Source organism: Acyrthosiphon pisum, chromosome A2 (assembly GCF_005508785.2).
Source record: "Acyrthosiphon pisum isolate AL4f chromosome A2, pea_aphid_22Mar2018_4r6ur, whole genome shotgun sequence".
In the NCBI taxonomy this organism is placed as follows: domain Eukaryota; kingdom Metazoa; phylum Arthropoda; class Insecta; order Hemiptera; family Aphididae; genus Acyrthosiphon; species Acyrthosiphon pisum.
The window spans coordinates 14259550-14281836 of record NC_042495.1 but is presented as its reverse complement, the minus strand read 5'-3'; the positions used below and the strand labels follow the sequence as shown (position 1 = coordinate 14281836).

The 22287-nt window shown below is 27.1% G+C and overlaps 1 protein-coding gene across 2 annotated transcripts in view; it reads left to right on the top strand.

The window, feature by feature from the left end:
* The window catches only part of LOC100161700 (ras-like protein rasC), a 188142-nt gene that overhangs the window by 73835 nt on the left and 92020 nt on the right, over positions 1-22287 (top strand). For both annotated transcript variants that reach the window (XM_016804736.2, XM_001942979.5), the window contains exon 2: positions 10378-10431. The gene's annotated coding sequence lies outside the window, so the exon portion shown is untranslated. The remainder of the gene's footprint in view (positions 1-10377; positions 10432-22287) is intronic.

The following is a 22287-nucleotide window of genomic DNA, read 5'->3' as shown; positions in this document are numbered from 1 at the left end:
GTTTATTTTGAAAATTATTAAATAAAAATAAATATTTTGTACTTCACTCACCTAAATCATCGTATACAAATAATCTGATGCGAGATAGGTCGGATCCATAAAAAAGTCGAAATAAAAACAATTACTGTATTTGTAGAAAAAAACTGTTTTCCACTAGTTATTGTTGAGACAGTTCAGCGTTAACCATTGGATCTTTATCACAGCTATTATTATTACTATTATTATTGTTATTTATTCTATCGACTGTTCTTTACTATCCAATTTTACTTGTGTATTATGTTATGTTATCTTCGAGTATTGATGAATGCCTACGGGCTACGACACTTGGGGTCTAATTAGTTAATATTATAAAATGAAAACTATAATTTATAATACAATGTGTGATGTGTTTAATTTGAATTCTTCTATAATTAGTTAATATAAAAACAGTTTAAAATTGAGTTTAAGCATTTTATACTGATTTATAAAATTATTTCACTATAATGACCCCCCACCCCCCCACAAAAAAAAAAAAAACAAAAAAAATCATAATAATAATAAGTTTGTAAATACGTCAATACGCGCTAATTGAGTTCTAGCTGAATTTTTTGAATACATATTTAAATATAATATAATATTATATATTTATATTATAATTTGCAAATGGCATGAGAGGCATTAGCGCTGAGACCTTCGTGCTTATAGCCTCCTAGCCGAAACTAACGATAACTCAAGATCCTGATAATCTTATAATGACATAACTCGTGGACTTCAGCTGAAATTTAATTTTATAAACGAAAATGTTTATTTTTTGACGTGTTTTTTTTCTTCTCGATTATTCAACGTCGAGGGGGACTACTCAAGCACAATATTTTAGCTGAATCGAATTTTAATTTCAATTCGTTTATCTTTTTCTCAAAAATGCACGTATTACCCACGTTTGATCGTTAAATTAAAGTAAAACGTTTTTTATTCGAACGAAACTAAAGATGTCCATCTTCAGCAATAGGTTCTATACAACATTAACAAGTCGTCAAATAACATCAGTTCTGTTGTGAAGAAACCACGCACGTAATTTGACCTAGATAATGATTTTTGTACAGAATTCGGAAACATTAATATAAGTATTTATTAAGTCACATAAATAAATAATTTTCATTTCACAACCATATAATATTATTACTATTTGTAGCAATTGTTGGAAATTTATGTAAAAGCTTTTATGTTTTTTATATACTATTGGCCATTAGGAAGCCAAAAAACTTATTCTGGGTAGCTTAAATATATGGAAAATATTTTTTGAATTTACAATAAATATTTGTTATTATTTATAAATTATAATGAATGCAGTCTGAGTTTCTCAAAACTAAAAATATAAGACAAATTTTACGTCTCAAAAAAAATCCGTTCTAAGTTCTAATGTCTACACTCCCGGAAAACATTCTGTATTTCTGTGCCGTCTCAAAATATCATCCTTATGTAGAGATTTAATAATGCATTAGTAAAAATAACAATGAAAAACGAATATAAAATAGTCATGTATATTATTTATGTAATACAAATATCCTACATACAAAATGAAGTCAGTCAGTCAAGAGTTACCACAAAGAATAAATTTATCTTCAAGTTTTGTTTTAGTTTTTTTTTTAATATTGCATTTTTTTAATACACATATTCATATCGTATGTTTTTTATAATAATAAAACAAATACCTACATTAATTTAATATTATAATTCTAAAATCGTTTTGCTCAGTTTACGCGACCGATAGAATAGAATTTTCTATTCTATGGATTTACTTATGAACTATAGTATAGTCTTATAAACATCAAAGCATATTCCTCTTTCCTCGAATTACAATTATTATCAAACGTTGTGCAACAAACAGTACAAACTTTAGTTGTCACAAAATATTTATTATTATAACTTGACTACCTACTAATAAACAGTTTATGTACTATCTCTAATTTCAATTGTATTTTAACATTGTGTTAAATTCTTAGTATTGGATCTTCTGAATAATTTTGAGATAAACAATAACTTTGAGACTTAATAACTAGGACATTTCTTGAGCAATAATTAAAATGTGTTTTACTTGATTAAAAATAATAAACAATTTCTCTAACAATTGATTTATATTTATATGTATACAACTTTACTAGATATATTATTTAAGATATTCTTAAATGAAAAAGTCAAACATACGAAAATGAACGTATAAGAAAATCAGAAAATACGAGTTCGTTTAATAACTGTATTCATAATATTTATTATACAAAATATACTGAAAATGGTACATTAAGGTAGTGCAGTTTAGATAAAAAATATAATGAGGTCAAGTGAAAAATGTATAACATGTATTCATATCAAAGTATAAATGCTAGGCGGTTTAAGTTAAAATCCATATATATTATTAAATATCGATTAGTTTTCATGGAACATGTCAATGGGCACTGAAATTTATGTAATTTATGAAAATAAAAATATAATAATTTTTAAAATACAAAGCAAATGACAAATAATATTTATTTTATGTATACAAATTATAGTACAATTTGTACAGTTCACATTATATTATTTTATTAATTAAAAATAATAATAATAACAATAATAATATAATAGGTGCCGTATGACATACAGTTATAATTAATTAACAATAACTGTTAGCCCTCTATAATTTTAATTTTCGTAGGATTTTTTTTCTATTTGAATACATACACGTAAAATATTTTTAATTTAATTTTGACACCAGCTTTTGAATACGTCAATTTGTAGTAATTATTTACGTCAAACGTATATATTATATTGTCAAATTTGAATCATTTTCGAGTAGGTATCAAAATTTCAGAGAAATATTACAAGACCAACGTGAAATCGTTTTATGTATACAACTATTATCTAAAGGTAGGTACATTATAGCAAGTAGTAATTTTAATTCATATAATTATGATTCGGTCGTTTAGATGGATTGTGGTAATGATAAGTACCTGTGAAATACCACTGAAATATGGTTCTTGACATTATGATTGATAGAGTATTTTTTCTACTTGAAATTGTTCATATGAAAACATGGTTGTGGATTTGAAATTCCCAGTCGGGTCATCGTAGATATCGCAATACGAACTGTATAATATGCTATCACTATCAGTGAAATACCTTTGGGAATATTTTATCCAGTGATTTTTATATAAACAGCTAGAAAGAGAGAATTTATATATTAAGGAGATGGACTATTTTTTTTTCATTTTTGATTCAAATGTTGAGAAAATAAATGATAAATTCTACGACAGTAAAATATAACATCATTGCGTTGTGTTTACGATCATAGTTTGATATTATAAGAGATGCTATGATGCTATAATAGGTTTTACTAGGTATGTAATTTATTCTATTCGCTTCGTTGAAATTTTTTTAAATTTTTTGGTTCAAAGGAATATTGCACAATAATAATTACTTGAAAGCATCAACTTCGAGGTTATTTTAAATATATATAATACTTATAAATGATTTATTTTTCTATTATTTTGTAATATACCTACCGCCATTCGATTTAAACTTTTCAATTTAATAGAAATTAAACTAATCAAATAACTTTGAAATTATTTCGTAGACAATTATACAACAAATCTATAAATATCGCCGCCCTACATGATCGATGCGTATTTTTGGGACGGTTATGGCAGTTATTATAATATCATTAACATCATATTAAATAATTATGTCAGTACCTAAACATTTTTAATACCAAAACGGTTAAATTGTTAATTACAATTCTGTGACAATCTTAAGACGACCATGATAGTATGATGATTTTAATAATTCTAAATGTACCTATAATGCATTCAAGGAATAAATTATACACAGTAACCAACTCATGATCTAACGAAATCCAGCTGGTGTCTATTATATCATAACTATGAAAATTTATATTTTAAAGAAATTGTATATTATATAATAGTATACTTTGAAAAAAAAATTAACACTAAAAATGCATAGTGTAGATTATAATAATAGTATAATAATGTTTCATTAAGAGAAATAATAAATGTAAAATTATAGTCAAATAGGTATTATGAGCATTATCCAAGCCTCGTTTTACGGCCATGTGCAATGTGTATGATATTATGCATGTCTGTATAACAGGCCATATACCTAGTATAAAAGGTCATTTTAATTATTCATGCAGAAACGAAAGGACGAACTTTCGAGTGAATAATAATAATAATCTTGAGATGAATTATTTATTCTAGTTTATAAAATATAAATTGCTGGGTTTTAAAATTTATATTTTTAGAATTTTTATAAGAAAATGATCAAAAAAAGAAAAGGTCATCCGGAAGGAGAATCTAGCTTGCAAGACTTTTAAAACTAGCAAAGGGTAACGTTGAGTGGCCTATTAGTGGCATATTGTATATATTGGAACATGACACTGCGTTCTGAAACATATTGGTATATTAATTTCCGTCAAGTATAATATATTTACCATTTGACCAGAAATATTTGTCCGATTAGCAATTATTATACCTTTTCGAGACTAATTCGAAAATTCCAACAATAGATCACAAGTCACAACACTTGGTTTTTTTTACGGAATAAACCCAATAATCACAGTACAGGAAATACAAAGCACCAATACAATAACAATAATAACAGCCAATATATATTGCAAAGTTGAATAAGTAATAATATTTTTTTAGTAGAATACTTCAGTGTATATTAATATTATCTGTACAACAAAACAATTAATATAACATTACGTAAGCTATTTAAATTTTCACTACATTGGTGGATGGATTTAAAAATAAAGTTATAGTACCAATGTATGCAAACAGTTGGTTACGAAAGCTACAAAAACTTGTCACAGTACGGAGTATAGTCTTAATGTTGGATGTCTTTAATTTTTACCATAATATTTTAAAGTTTAAATAATTAATTTGATAAATTTGTTTATCGCTTAAATTTTAATTCTTGTCGTTATGTTTAAAGCTAAATATACGTCATAGGTAATTAAAAATCAAATTGAAGCATTAATGAATAAAATACGTGTCTATATCTTAAAATCAATTTTTTTTTTAAATACTTTATCTTATCCGGATCTTCCTTCCATTATTCAAAATAGGTTAACATTTTATCTATTAACTATCAATGTTGTGACTTTTGATGTATTAATATATTATATTATGTAGTTCTTGAGACATTTTAATCAGACCATTTACACGTCAGTAGAATGTGAATTTTATGTTATGAATATATTTTGTTACAATCATAAATAAATTGTATATTGTAGTCACGTCCGCATCTTTGTTGTCATATATATTTTACAGGTATTAAAAACAAAAATTAAATTAAACCTTATTTTTTACACCCTAAAATATGTAGATATTTTCACTGCACAAAAAAAACATTCTACTGATATAGTGGGTATATATACTACACCATATGCGGAATGGAAAATAATAATGATTTACGCGATGTCCAGAAAAGCGTTCTCTTTGAAAATCACATATGTATATTATTATATCGTAGGTATATGCACTAACGATATATTATTTTACGTCACATTTCATATTATTGTTTTAAAAATAAAATCATCGTATGTGAAGTAACTAACTACATTGTTACTATTATTATTGTTGTGATCCCGAGGCTTTCGGTGAAACAATATTGTTCTATAGTTATTGGCGTATGCAGTAAACACCGTCTCCGTAATCAACATAATATTTATTGTACCGACTGAACTTCGGCGTCGAACGCACGTGTTGCTCACATTTGTGTTAACAATATTCGTAATTTGATATTTACAGTACGAAACAAAAATATTAAGACATGGTAGTTTAACCTAAACATTATATTTATTTTGCGTATACAATACCTGTATTCATCTTAAAACTGTGTTTTTGAGCTGCAGCGATTCCCAACCCACGGGCCAGGGACTCTGCGGACGCTGGTTGAGAATCTAGGCCAAGTGACAGCAAATTTTAATTGGCATCAATTAAAGGTTGGGATCCCCTTATACTGTATGATTGGCTAATTGATATTATATTTAAATTGTGCCTATATCATCTTAAATTTCATTGTTATAGTGTTCTAATTTTATTCTAAATTAATGATTCTCTCTTTTTCGTACTGTATATATAACATAGTTCCTCAATCCTCTCTGATCATAATATAATATACATTCTTCCCGATAGTGTTACTCTAATAAAGCACATCAATCAGTCGATCTGACTCAATAATAATAATATTAATATTATTATATCGTCGTCGTTGTTGAACGCCGGATAGTTTTTTGTTGAACGAAATAATAATAATAATAGAACACGAAACCCACAAACTACATATTATTATTATCAACATCACAGCCAACCTGATGGACGGTCGTGGTTCAGAACGATATTATTATTATTTATTTGTTATATATGTACACCGGTCCAATGTCCTTTGTTTGCAGGCGTGACATTTTTTACGACGGTTAATGACCCGGTCGGTTCCTAATAATAATTTAAACGCAAATAACCCAGAGAAAAATTTTAAAAAAATCTCCACGTTAATTTAACGACCCGTTCACCCGCCTTACACAATGGGTATCATTGCTGCGTCGATCATTTCGCGAGCAAGCCCGTTATTCTACACAAGTGGTGTGGGGGGTTTCATAGGTCCCACGGAATTTTTTAACGAAAACTTACAGTTGAGATCGTCTCATGAATAAATTATATATATAATGGTTGAAATCATTGGTGGGGGGGGGGAGGGGAATTGATATCATTCGTCATCGAATAGTACTTATGGCGTGCTTATAATATTATACCTTGTGTAAAAGTGTTAATTTCCTTATTTTCTGTGAACTATGCTAGCACAAAAGGCAATCAATACTATTATTTTCAAAATAAATTAGAAATAAAAATAAATAGTACTTCACAAATCCACGCCATCGATCGGCTACGATACATAATAGGACTATACAATGGGCAGCTGATATTATTTGTACACATAAACAGAGAAGCCAAATTACTTATATGAAATTGTGCCTAACAAATTTTTTTTCAACAAAACGTTTGTTTTTCAACACTTTTCCAAACAATTAAATAGTTTAAAACGATAGCCACTAAAATTAAATTGTACCCATTTCACATTTGATTTCCGCATAGGATATAGTTGAAATTTAAGAATGATGATTTGCGGTGGTTCGTATTGTAAGTAGGTAGGTATTATTACGAATCACGATGAATAGATGAATATACTTTGAGGCGTTATTACTTATTATTCGTTTAAGCCGATCGTTGTAGTAATTGAAAATCCAATGTTATTGGTATGGAAATTGAAATTTCGGATTTTTTTTCGTTTAACCGTCATAATAATATACGATATAATATAATATAAAATACTACATACATCGAGCAGTGTAAAAGCGATGAGTTTCGAGGATCACGCCAATGTCATAATATTATCATATAATATTATAATAACCCATTTTTTAAGCCTCACATAAAATTAGACGAAAACGCTTGTTTGCCATCAAAAATCACATTTTGGACTGAAAAAGTTACAACTCATTAATAATAGAAACTTTTTGTTAAAACTATTTATGTACATCAAGTTCAATTTTTAAACCTCTCAAATGCATTAAAAAACTTTTTTTTGTAGAAATTTTGTTTTGAATAAGTTTAAGCAAATATGACGGGTCATAAAATATTTACTCGGCTATTTCAATTAAATGAACGCAAAATATAATATTTAGTTGGCTTATAAAAAATACATGTTTATATTATTATATTAATACTGTTGAAAATTTGTCAATATTATACAATTTCCTATACCAAATATGTTCCTTTTCTACTACTCTAGACTCGACTGTATTTATATTAACTTGTTTATGAAGTTTAACTATTAGTTGAAAAAATATTATGTTATGTTTTTAATAAAGTTATTACTAAAATAATAAAAATGAATCATTGATATTATTTCTTTCTTTAAAATATTTTTTCCTCTTAGATAGTCTGGACATCGCACTTTCTACTAAATATTTGTATTAACAATCTAATATTATTTGATATGTTCCTAATCTAAATTTACAATAATAAACATAATAGTTTTATGACGTACTAATGATAAATTAATAAACAACCATAATGCAAGCAATTACTCATTGTAAGCAATTACTCATTTTTGAAACGTCACAACTTTTTTTTTATTAAAGAACCTTTGCAAAAACTTACTCCATATTCAAAGTCCTAATAAACATGATGTATACTTCCTTTGAAATCTAAAATACTAAAGAATAAAATGTTAATACATTCATCAAAAATTATATTATACTATAGTTAGATATTCTTTAATCTTAAATAGTATATATGAATAATATTTATGCAATTATTAAAATTATAAAACTAAATATTAAGACATTTAAACAACATTATAAAACTTTTTCAATTACGTATGCTAAATCATTACCACTTAGCACATCTATACTTGTTTCATGGATGTCTAGTTCAAATCTATAATTGTTCGCACTTCTTATCACATTTTCTTTTATTATATTAAATTCCAAGTATAAGAGTGAATATCCCTGCTTTAGCCTGTGATAACTTAAAACTCTTCTGAAAAGAATAGACCTATTTGGTACTACCTACATTGCTTATGCTATTATTTTGGAAGGAAATCCAAATGTTGATATTATATTTTATAAGCTTATCCAATGTATACTATACATAGTAGTATAGTATAGTTTTTTTAATTGACAATTTTATTTATTTATTTATATATAAACGCTAATCGGAAATTTTATGATTACATTTAAAATGAATATATTAATATATAGTAAATGTTTAATACACATAGTAAAACCAAACATTAAAAATAATAATATATAATAATAATATAGAAAATATTATTAATTAATACTTGCCATTAGGTTTGTCGAAATTCATGCATTATTTTTTCGATAATCCGACCAATTATTCTCTACTGGTTGCCTAATTTTTGATATTCGGCCTTTACGATACCCATACACTAATGATTTGTTAATTTTAATTTAAATTTTAAATTTTTATTCAACTGGAATCTTACCTGGATCTCACCTAACCTACTAATTCTTCACACTATTAACTGCAGTCTTCGTTTATCTAATACTTTCATATTTAGCAATTTTTTTGAGTATTCCTTTTATTATTTATCTATTGTTTCACCGGGTTTTACTTATATCATTCCATCTTCGTGCTTAGCCTCTTTCAACGCAGAATTAAATTTCTCATACTTCCTAATTTTCTTGAAGAAGTTTTGCACTCTACCTTTTTGTTATGGAACTTTGGCAATTGGCACCATTCTTACTTACCCCATTTCTTAGTCTACCTTTTTAATTCACACAGTGCAATTGTGGCTGATTTAATAATCGTACCTTTGATTGACTCCCGATGACATTCCCCACCTTGTATAGTTGTATGTTTGCTATAAGTTATTTTTCTACTTATTCGATATTTTCTTTAATTTTTTAGTTTATTTTTAAGGCCTTTTGGATAACTAGCTTTCATATTCTTTGCAATCTGAGCCAAAATCTTGCAATAACCAAACAATTATCTACTATGTACCAGTTATGATAGATCCAAGCCTTATTTTGTCAATAATAATATCGATCAAATTTTGCACTGAGATTCTATTAATTTTCTCTATTTTTAGTTTGAAAATAAATGTTTATTTCGAATAAATCTAGAGAGTTCACCTTAATTCTAATTTAAATTAACCGTGCAGGTATTGAGTTGAATTTACTTTCATACGGACATAGTTCATAGTATTTCTACTTTAAAAATCCCGTACTAAAGTGGTGGCTGCTCTCCCTTCTATTGTAATAAATTATATATTCTCCAATTCTTATTTGTCCTGATCCCACCCATCTTATTTCCAGAAACGCTGCTATCGTATATATTATAGTAGGTAGGTAGGAAGCTTTATTTTATTTTGCTTAGAATGAAAAATCTTATCATGATTTTCCCTTTAGTTTATTTATTTTTGAAGTGTACATTATGAACGCAGTGCTTCTTGAGATGTGAACGAATTATATTAAGTAAATTCAATATTTTACGATAGAAAAACAATTTGGTGGTTGTAAAAGTTGATTTCAATGACACAACTTGTGGTATAAAATCTAGGTTTAAACCTGGTTTGAATTTATATGTAAAGAAAGTGTTTTCTCATTTATCTTTATTGATCACCATCTTATTTGTACACTGATATTTCAATTCAATTCTATTTTATATAATATATCTTATATACAATATAAAACAAAGTAAAATATTAATCAAAGAGATTGTATCTGTATCGATAGACATGTAAAACTAAACAAATAATTATATTTATTAGATATAATTACTATATTGCACTAACTTTAAATATTTATACTTTCAGCTGAACGTGACTGCTTATAGCGTCAAAATAAACCTGTGTTCCAGCGATCAAGGGGTAAGTTTTAATAATTTACATTTCAATTTAAGCATAATAAAACGCTCCATAATACTACGTTATATTTTGGTGAACATAAAAACCATAACTTCTTATGTCATAAACGTTGGAAAAATCAATCTCTAAGACATTGTGCTTATAGCTTCTGTATTGGACATAAATTAAATTTTCAAATACTTCATTCGTGACGAGAGAATATGCCACGCTTGTGGCTTTTAACGTGTATATGGCACATGCGCTGAGTTTTATTTAATTTTGAACACCGTCAGGAAATTTGACGTGTACCTTGATGCAGGAAAAATAACATATATGTATATTATTCGAATACCAAGTAATTTTCTTATATGTGCCACGTACCGATAGCGAATAAAACTGTTACAACAAAATCGTTTGGTTACACTTCAGACAAATTCAAAGAACAGCGTGAAAACCCAATAACATATAGTTAAATTTTATATTATATAATCGGTTAAGCAATTTATCACTCACGTTTCATAGTATTAGTCCATGTATTTTTATGATAACAATACGTTTTTTGTTTGAATATTGAATATTAATGTATTGCTTTGGTGGCAACTCAATTGATCGGTATTGGAATATAAGTCTACAGCTGACTTTTGTATAATATTCAGTTGTAAAGAAAAAAAAATGCATTCGATCTGTAACGGAACAGCACAATAACATTATCAAAGCACTTGTGCAATTCTTAATTCCAGTTTAAAAAATCTGACATATTTTAGGTATTCTGTAAAATACAACAATATCGCATCGCATAATATTACCTACTGCATATTATCGTATACCGCGGTTTAATGGACACTCGGTGGCATTTCCGCCTTACCTCGCGTCGTCACCGGCAAACATAATCGGCTGGCTTGGTGAGGGTCGTATTATAGTCGAAATGGTTCCTTCTTCTCCTTCGACTCTTTGGTTTTTGAGCCTAATGGTTTTCAGACGTCTGCCACTCTCCGTCACATCTCTCCCGAAACCGTCGGCAGAGGGTTCCATTTATATCTGTTGTGCTCGTCCCTCGCCGGGGTAGGTACCTACTGCTAATAATATTCACCGCGCGCGCTTTATTTAAAGCTATATTATATTGATTTGACGAGCCAGTATAATTCGCTTGTCACGCGATCGGAAATATGAATAATATTCCAGAAAGAAGGAATGATATTTATTTAACGGCGTTTTGTTATGATAAATATTTATTGACGTACGGCTGCCTATCGATATATAATACTTATTATTATATATATATTATTATTATTATTATTCTTTCAGTATAACTATTATTTTTTTTTCAACCGCCTCACACGCTCCAATTGGAAGTTCACAACAATCGCAGTACTGTGTCAGTAGTACTCAGTACAGACTAGTACTTTTGGAAATCAATATTGGTAGTATATTTAATATGAATTGATTATAAAAAGTGACCCATTGGGCGAGTAAACAATGTATAAGGTATATAAATTGTTATATTCATATTTTCCGACTTAATCGTCATTACATTTTATAATAACGAAGAAACATAAATCAAAAATTATCCCGAATGGATATGCATTCACTCGTCGGGCCAGATATTTCCTAAATATTATTCTTTCAATATCGTCGTTCACTTTTGGCGGATTGCAGCTGGTACGATCTAAAAATTACCTATATTACTACGATTCGGGTAATCAATTAAGTTCCAAAAATATTTAGAAATCTCCAATCATCTTAATAGTGATCAGAGAAATCATAACTTTGGTTTGCATCAAGTAATTGTAAAACTCATATCAATACCTATTATGATTTAAACAACACATAATATTATACTATACCTACATTTTCTAAATACTACATTATACATAATTTCTTATATTATAAAGTATTTGATGTAGAGTGTAGAAGACTATTAAAAATTAAATTTATCTCCTTTACCTTCCGAAACGGCTTTTAGATAAAACAGAATGATAAGATCAAAGTTATATTTGTAAAAATGTTTTTACTTCGTTTTCCATTCATAATTCAACTGAGGCTAAGTCTTCTAATAGAAATCTATTCAAAACTATTCCATAGGGACTGTAGTTGAGTTCAACATAATTATTTAGGTCAAGTTAAGTGAGTTCAGTTGTGATACCACATCAAAAAAGGTCTAAAAATAAAATATAAAATAATTAGTGATTCAGTTGGATGGAATAACTTTAACCGGAACTTTAACTTACAATTATTAATAAATTATACTTTTAAAATGATAATATTATATAACTTTTCGTACAAAATAAGCAGTACTACAAAATATTGTTTGAATTTATTAATTCAAAATTTTTCATCATTTTGGCGTGAATAAATACATGCTCATTTGCTTTTGTCAACTGAAGAATGTAATATCAAAAGGAGAGGGATTTTTCACATTTACACGCAGATATATCACTAGATTTTTTTTGTTGTTGCCTATTGTCTGTTAATTATTTTTCAAGAAATAATAATGAAGACTAACACAAAGGTTTTATTAAAAAGAAAACGCCATTTCATTAATGAACCAAAAGAAATTCATTTTTTTGGGGGGAATGGCGTTGTCGTAATACAAAACTGATACACCAGAAAACATTGTTACAACCATTATTATATAATTATTATCATCAGCGAGTATAAGACAAAATGTTTGATGGGACATATTATGGTGTATTAATATTATTTTAATTAATATATAATAGCAATTAAATACAAATTAAAATTGAAAATATTTAATAGATACATTTTTTTAAAACAAATTATTGTTCAGATTTAAACAGATTCATCAAAAGACTAAATTTGAACATTTTTAAAAATCAAATATCTAAGAAAAATATCCATTAACAAAATAAATACGTATAGTAAAATTGCCTGATTTGAAGCTCTGGAGAAATGTGGTTTTAAGATAAATTGTATGAAGTAAAAATGGAGTGAAGCAATTATAATGAAGAATTTAAATTATTAAAATTGGCAAAATCGTTGTGAAAAAATATAATTTTAAGCTTAACATTTGATGAAACCAAAGATAATGTTATAGAAATTAAAATCAATCAAAAAACAATGTACAATAATTGTGAAAAATAACTTATTGAAAAACTTAAATATAATCATAGTTATAGGTACCCAAAAATATTATATTTAGAATACAAATTGGCAACAATATTATTTTTTAATTTAAGTATTAAAATAAATCATAATGTTATTATAAATACAAAATTAAATTTGCAAATATTGATTAATGTTTTAGTAAAGTTAAGTAGATAAGAGTTTGTTGTGTACAATAAACTTAAATATTATGGTGAGATGATAACGGATCTTAAACATATTCAACACATTATTCTTACACACCACACAGACATTTACTTTAACGTTAACTTTTTCATAACAACTAATATGATGTTGAATTATATCCATAAAATATAATATCATTACACATCCATTGATTGGCATTAGCGTTATAAATTTGATTATAACAGTACAAATAAAACCACGAAGAACATAAAAACAATAGATACATTTAAATAATTGAGAAACTTGCATACATAATAATTTATAACTATTGTGCTAGTTCTTATTTTTATCGAATGACTAAAATCAACCAAATTCAAATAACCATACATTAAATCGCAAAAGTGCATGTCTGATTTATACTTGTCAAAAACTCATACTAGCGCATAAAAAAGTGTTTATTTTCCAAAAAATTACCGTTGACAACTTTTTGCGACAAAACTATAGGTACGAAATAAAATATATGTTTTTTTTTTTAGAGAGAACTGGAAAAAAAATCATTTATCAATAACTCATACTAAGTAGCAAGTGTCAATTAGTGTTTATCCTCATACGGTTTCTTCGGTGTATGGTTAAGCAAAAAAGGAATCGGCCCAGAGAGGCCATGCTGCAGTAGCCAATAATATTATTGGCTGCTTATATTCGTTACTCAGATTTAACGGTCAGCAGTGTAGAAAGGTTATAAAGAATTACGTTATCGAATTGGGTGGGCGCCCTTTTTTCTGTCTTTTTTTTTGTATTTTTTACAGCACATTCAGGCTCGTGTATTATAATATTATATATATATACTGTCGGCCACCGACCCTTTCACAGCGATCCGGAATAATGGATTTATCGGGTTGGTGGATTGTCCATGACTATATTGTACCGTGATAGGTATAATATATATATATATATATAGATACACGCACCTATTCTAATATAGACGAAATTAAGTGAGCAAATAATAGACCGTTAAGCGTATCGTAGGTACTGTCCGAAAAGTAAATAAATAACGATGTATATAAACATTTACGAGTGGGGAGGGGGGGGGTACTATGTGGTACATTATGTGATGCGTACATAAAAGGTATTATACTTACGCGTATTATAAAACATCCTTTGCAAACGTCCCAACGATGGATTTGTCCCGTTTTCATTATTAGACTTACGGTTTTTATACGTTACTCGTATTGTATTCGTGCTTTATAATAATATATGTACCTATAAGAATTTTATTTAAAAAGGAAAAGATATTATACCTATTGTAATCATAATATTCGAATTCAAAAAATAATATTAGTAGTATGGAGTTACATAATTATTATGTTAACATCTAATATAATTAGTATCTTACTACTTACCTAATTATAATATAATATGATATTTTTCGGTAGGTATTCTTATCGTTTGTTTTTTATGACGATTATTAACAACGCTCTATAGGTAATCTTTTCAAACGAATACATTATATAATATATTCCCAAAAACGGAGTTTTCGCGTAGAGTGCCGACGGTGGTTTTCGCTAATTGAAAGTGTCGAGGCCATCTAGATTCCATTATGTCATAAATTACAATTAGTAAATCTCCATGGGACAAAATACGGTTTATTATCAATTATCGTGTATTGATCTCATTCCAATATTAATTTAAATATTTTTTTTTTTAAGAATATTTTTTTTCATTCAATATTTAAATTTATATAACCTCCTACAGCGTTTGAAAGGTGGAGCGAAATGAAATGACCAAGGAGGTGAAATAACGACGGCCATGGTTTTTATACAATATATATTATTATATGTATACACCAAATTCCTACAGCTTTTTTTTAAAAACCAGCCGGGCTCAAGTACCGAGCTACTGTTTAACTTGCATTTTTATAGCAAAAAAATATTTTCCTTGGACAAACAACCGGAACCTTAAATAACCGGAAGTTTTAACTATCAATTTATTTTATGCTCCGATAAATGAAAAAGTTTAAAAAGAAGGTTGAACGCGTTTTTCTCTGGCCAGTTTTAAAATGTTTAAAGTTGTAACCATTCCGTGTTTTTCGTTCGATTCCGCGTTGATTACAAAACGAATATGGTAAACAGAAGAACAAATGACTGATACAAAAAAAAAACAAAGAAATGAATAACTTAAAGGAAAATACATTCAAGCCATATCTATACTGAAAGTATACAATTAAAAGAATGTTTTTATCGAAATTAGTTAAATTGTATACGTTGAGAAAAAATTATTAATAGGATGCTTAATATATATGATAGCCACACCCACATTACTTTTTCCGTAACACAGCTAATGTAGAGCACTAAGTTAAATTTTCATTTTAATATCAGAGTGAATCGACTAATATTATCAAAACTAATATGTAAAAACATTTTTTGTAGGTTTTTTTTGGCGTTCTTTCGATGTTTTAATTATAAGTGGCTAAGTGTCTAAAAATATCGCAATATAAAAATGCTTATAACTAGCTTCAAAATTAAAATTTTTAAAAATGTCTTCTGACAACACACAGAAAATATTATTAATATAAGTTATAACCTTTATCATACTAGATAACTTTTACTCAAACAATAAAACTAACAAAACGTGAACAACTGAACATAAATTTACCATATAAGACGTATACAACAAATCCGAAGAGTGGCTTTATGGTAGTGACCTATTAAAGAGTTTATCTTTTATCTAGTTTTCAGTTACCACGATGGTAACCATTATCACAGGTAATAATAATTGTGCAATAATTTGGTTTCATCAATTAAAAATATGCATCCTCTATCAAGTTAGATTTAAAATGCTTTAATAATAATTGTATACATGCTTGTTTATCAATGAAAATTGCAATAAATTAATTCTGTAACATTTGATATACCTTTTATTATGTGATGTTATGATATTAAATACTTAAACAAAATGTATAACACAATACATAGGTGTTCAGAAACTTTTTTTAAAAATTAAAAATATATATTTTTAAAATGTAAAAATATAGGTTGGTTAGTAAAAAGTGTCAATTTAAACTTTGTTCTTAGGTTTAGAAAAAAAAAAACTATTAGTTGTCATAATATTATTTTATAGTTTAATCTATCACGCAACAATATTGTGATATGTATAAATAAAAACATTACGTGAAAAAAAGTGTGCTAAGACCGTCAATGTGGTGTTTTTTTTTTATTACTTAAGGTGGATACAGTTAGTACAAAATAAAATAATTTGCAACACTAAATTTAAAATAGCAATGAGATAAAGAAATGGCGAATGTGGTCTATGGCTTAATATAATATATAGTGCAATGAAAATTTCAAAGTTATAAATTATGTAAAAATTAAGCGATACAAAACTAAATTATAAATATGACACATTGGATATAGTTAGTGTGTTTTTTTTTGTAACGACATTAGACATTAAAGATTGTCAAGTTTTTTTTAGATTTTTGACGAATTAAATATTTTTAAGTAATTTTATAATTTCTATATGGAATCTCTGTTTGTCACTTCTGACTATTTATATTGATTATAAAAGTTTCAAATTAATTTTTAAAAAACGAAGTTAAATAATAAGATTAAAATTTTCATATCTAACCAAATTCACGATATCTTTAGATCACTAAAGTTCCTTTAAGAAAATATGTTGAAAGACAAATTGAGATGTTATGCACAATTTATTATTATAATTTAACTTGCTCATATTTGTTATATTATTCTTGATCAATATTACATTATTCATTATATTCTCGATAAAAAAATGTTCTTGGCTGTTGAGTTAATTTCAATGTTGAAATTAATATTTTTTAAGTAATTCAAACAGTACGTTTTCTTTTAACGTTTAAGGTAATTTGAAAATCCTTATGATTCTTCTACAGAGTAGGATAATTTCAACAAATCAATATTTTGAAGCAAAAACCCTTATAAAAAAAAAATAATTTTATCTGTGGGAATTCAAATCACCGTGTTCCTTTGTAAGTAATTTTATTTTTTATTTACAAAATGTTTAATTATAAGGCGCCCGGGGCCGATGCGATTTTGTCCTCAAAAATACACTCTGCGGGAATAACTATACCTACCACCATGTAGAATCAACCAAATTTCATAATTTTTTTTTAATTTCTAGAGGGAAATATTCTACAGCTCGCATCGATCTCTGTCTAAAAAAATAAAAGATGAAAAGCATTTTTTAGATTCTGAGTGAAACGATGAATGTATTTATTTTACAATGATGTGTGTTTTTTTTTTTTTTTTTTAATTTTTTAATTTTTTTTTTTTTTGTGTCTGTCATCACCTTTTAGGACAGTAGAAGTGCTTTGATTTTCTTCAACAGTATCTTTTCTGATAGGAAAGTGAATCTAGTTGGTACTTTGGGGGGGGTCAAAATTTTTAATTTCCAGTAGTTTTTAAAACCGCCGTGAAAAACAAAAGAAAAATTAAGAAAAAACGGGCTGCATTTTTACGCAAAACTTGTTTTCGAGAAAATTGATTTTGGTTTTTGGTGTTACTTTAAAACAAATGACCGTAGATACATGAAATTTTCACTGGTTGTTTATAATTCCATTTTCTATACATGATAACATTTTCAAAATATTTTGTCTTGTTTTGAACTGTTTTAACGTTTTCAGTTTCCAATATTATTCGTTTTTTTTTCTATGAATGTCAATAAAACTTTATTTGTTGAATAAAAATACTTTAAAATTTAATACAAGGCTCCTACTGTATAGTTACAATGATATTTGAAAAATATTAAAAATTCTTAGTCGCAATTTTTTTTTATTAGCATTTAAAGTTCAAAAATTGACAAAATATGGAAAAATCACGAAAATTAGCAAATTATGTTTAGTTAAGAATTCGTAAAAATTTTTCTTTTTAAATCTAAGATTTGAAAATGTAATACAAGATTCCTTATAGGTTAATTTACCTTTATCAAAAAAAAAATGTCTACAAAAAAGTCAAATTAAATTTTTATGAGCGTTTGAATTTCATATTTTTACAACATTTGATATTCACTCGATTTCTCATGTGACGATTTTCTTATTTAATTGTAATTAAAAAACAAATGACTGTAGATATTTGAAAATTTCACTGAATGTTAATATTTTTATTTCTTATACACCATAAAATTTTTAAAATATTTTGACTTTTTTTGAGCTGTCTACGGACACTCTCAGTTTTCAATTTGTTTAGTTTTTTTTCTATAAATATCAATAAAATGTTGTTTGTTGGGTAAAAAAACGTGAAAATTTAATGCAAGGTTCCTGATATATTGTTACAATAGAAGTTGAAAAAATATTAAAAATACATAGGCACAATTTTTTTTTATAAGCATTTAAAGATCGAATTTTGATAAAGTTTATCAAATTTTAATTTTAATAATTATTTTGTAGTTAAAAATTTATAAAATGGTCAACTTTTATATCTAAGGATTGAAAATTTAAAACAAGATTCCACATAAGTAGTTCATTCTGTTACCGAAAAATCTAAAAACACATAAGCACAGTTTATTTTTATACTCATTTTAAGTTCAAATTTGGATGAAATTACATATTAAAATACCTAGAATAACTATATTAGTTATTTTGTTGCGATTGTATTATATTATTCGTGGGTACATGAAACTTCTAAAGTATACTATTGTTTATCTATGATAGTATCACGGCTTGTTGTTGATGTAAGACGTGTTATATTAAATACCTAATGAATATTGTGATATGATTAATTTGGAATTTATTATAGGTACCTACCTATTATAGGTCAATTTTTTTTTAATACCATATATAAGTATATAATATGTCTTATACCTATAGACCGACATATCGTCTCCGCTCAGAATCGTTTTTCTTATACAATGATATTATATCATTGAATTCAAATTTAATACCATCCATTATACAGTGACCCACTTGTAATCTACTGTACAGCAGAGCGACATCCACTTACCCTCCTTTTTTATTTTTATTTGATAGATGTAGATACATTTATTATTACGTCGTATGAGAACTGTTTCTAAAATTACTTCTCTTGTTATAAAAAATAGCACACCCGCGGGAAGTTTATAATTACAGTTTATTAGTTTATCAAGGTAGTCGCGATAATGCACAAGTGAAATCAAGGTAGTCGCGACGAGTATAATTTTTACTATAATTGAATTCTACTTTAGGGGGTTGAAATTTTTCTTATTAATAGATACAATGAAATAAAATAAGTAACGGTTAAAATGTAGAAACAATTTTACATTTTAAATGTACTAAAATAAAACTTCCTTGGTTGGTTGATTGAATTTAAGTTTATATATTTAACCCACCTTTGCTTATACTACTAATGTGTTTACTTCTCTTTTTTATGGTTACCAAATATTATAAAGAAAAATATAAATAACGAGAAAATGTTGTAATATGAATCTCATAGGTAGTATTAATAATAACGTTTGAAATGGCTGAACAGATTTTTTTGGGTCAAAGCTTCCAATTGATTATTTCTACATTGTGGCAGATATCGGAAGTAGCCGGCTTACTAGAACATATAACAAATGTTGTAAACAGTATCTTACCGGTCGCAGCACCCGAGCCCGAGCAAGTAAGTTACCCCGAGTTACACTTAAACGCAAAAAGCAACGCGACATTTAGGCAGTGGCATAAATTGGGTTGAATTGTTAGGGTTGAAAAAAGTTTATAGGTTGGACAGACTTTTGGGAGGCTTAGAAAACTGAAATCGTGATTTTTTGGAGTCGATAATAATATTTACATACTCATACTTTCAACACTTTATACTTTAATACAAAATCAAGTTTTCTTTGTTTCATTGTCAGTTCAACAATTACTTCATCGATACTTATGTCTACTGTACCTACGTTTTTCCATATAAATATGATAATAATGCCAATTTCCGATACTCAATAGGCTCATGATTAATGATTACGTGTACCTAATATAGTATTATATGACAATACCATAATTTAATATATTGATTTTGGTATTTTAGTCTTAAATCTTAATATATCTTGTATTTATTTTACAAATTTACAACTGAACAATACTACAGCCGTGTCTAGATGGTACGTCGAGTACAACCCGCATATTATACAGAAAACGTACCATTTAGGACATTGTGGAGTTTCAGTGGCGTAATAACAGTCTATTAATAACCTTATAATTGATTTTTTTCTTACTGTATTTACAATAATGAAAATGGTGGGTAAGTGGATATCGATCTGCTGTACGGTAGGTTACAAGTGGGTCACTGTATAATGGAAAGTATTAAATTTGAATTCAATGATATAATATCACTGTATAAGAAAAACGATTCTGAGCGGAGACGGTATATCAGTCTATGTATTAGACATATATATACTTATCTAAGGTAATTTCCTCTATAATAATTTTTATTTACAATAGGAAAGAAGAGTTACAGAAAGAGATGATGGTGAGCAAACTTACTTAAATATGAGTTAGAGGGCCAGAATTGTATGCATTTGCATATTTTTATATATTAAACTAAAAAGTAGCTAGGTAAGACACAAATTTGAATCTTAACCTTATGTGTTGGTATGCAAAATTAAATTTGGCATATTTTTGCATATTTGGAACATTTAAAATTACTATGCATATTTTAGCATTTTTCTGAAATATAATGCATATATAGAAAAAAATAGTACGAAGTTATTAATATTATTATTTATTACTTAAGTCCCGCGAATTGTGCAGTTATTTTTGTGAGCTAATTTTTGCATATTTCGAATCTTTTTCGTGCATATAATTCCGGGCCCTATATAATATGACTTAACTACTATAGTTATAATTTCAATGATAACTAATTTATAATAGAATCAAATATCGTGCAAGAACTTTGGACACTCAATCAAACAATTAACTTAAAATTGGAATGCTTAATTATTTTTTTTTTTCATAAATATCGATATAAAATTTTCGTTGTGGCAAGTAATTTGAAAATGTAATACAAGGATCCTTATAAATTTGTTATAACAGTTCAAAAATATTAAAGATAATAATATTATCTTTAATATATATATTGTATATATTATATACAAGCATCATTAGACAATAGCCGAATACTTGTAGTTATACAGTTTTTTAATTAATTTTTTCCGAAAAATTGCATTTTAAGATGTCATTGTGTTTATAAATTATAATAATTTGCCTAAAAAAGTATCAAGTACCTACCCTCGAATAATATTTTTAAATAGCAACCAAATAACTAGAAGTACTTTAATACTTTCAAATGCTTATCAGTAGTCAATAGAACAATTAAAGACTTCAAAAATCATTTCTATTTTTCTAATATCGTAATAAACAAACAAACTTGCCTATTTTATTATATATACTAGCCGATCCATCACAGCTTCGCCCGTGACTGGTTGTTTATTTTGCTTTTGAACGATGATATGTATAATTTTTTATTGAAATTTTTTCGTTTAATGTGATCGGCGAGTAAATATAAAAACGGTCATTAAAAACCTGTTGAAATGTTTCTAGCGGTATTAATCTTATATATTTTTATGCCAGAACCCATGAACTTCATTACCCGTAAAAAATCGTAAATAATTATATAAATTATTAGTGTATAATGGATTGTATTAAACTTGAAT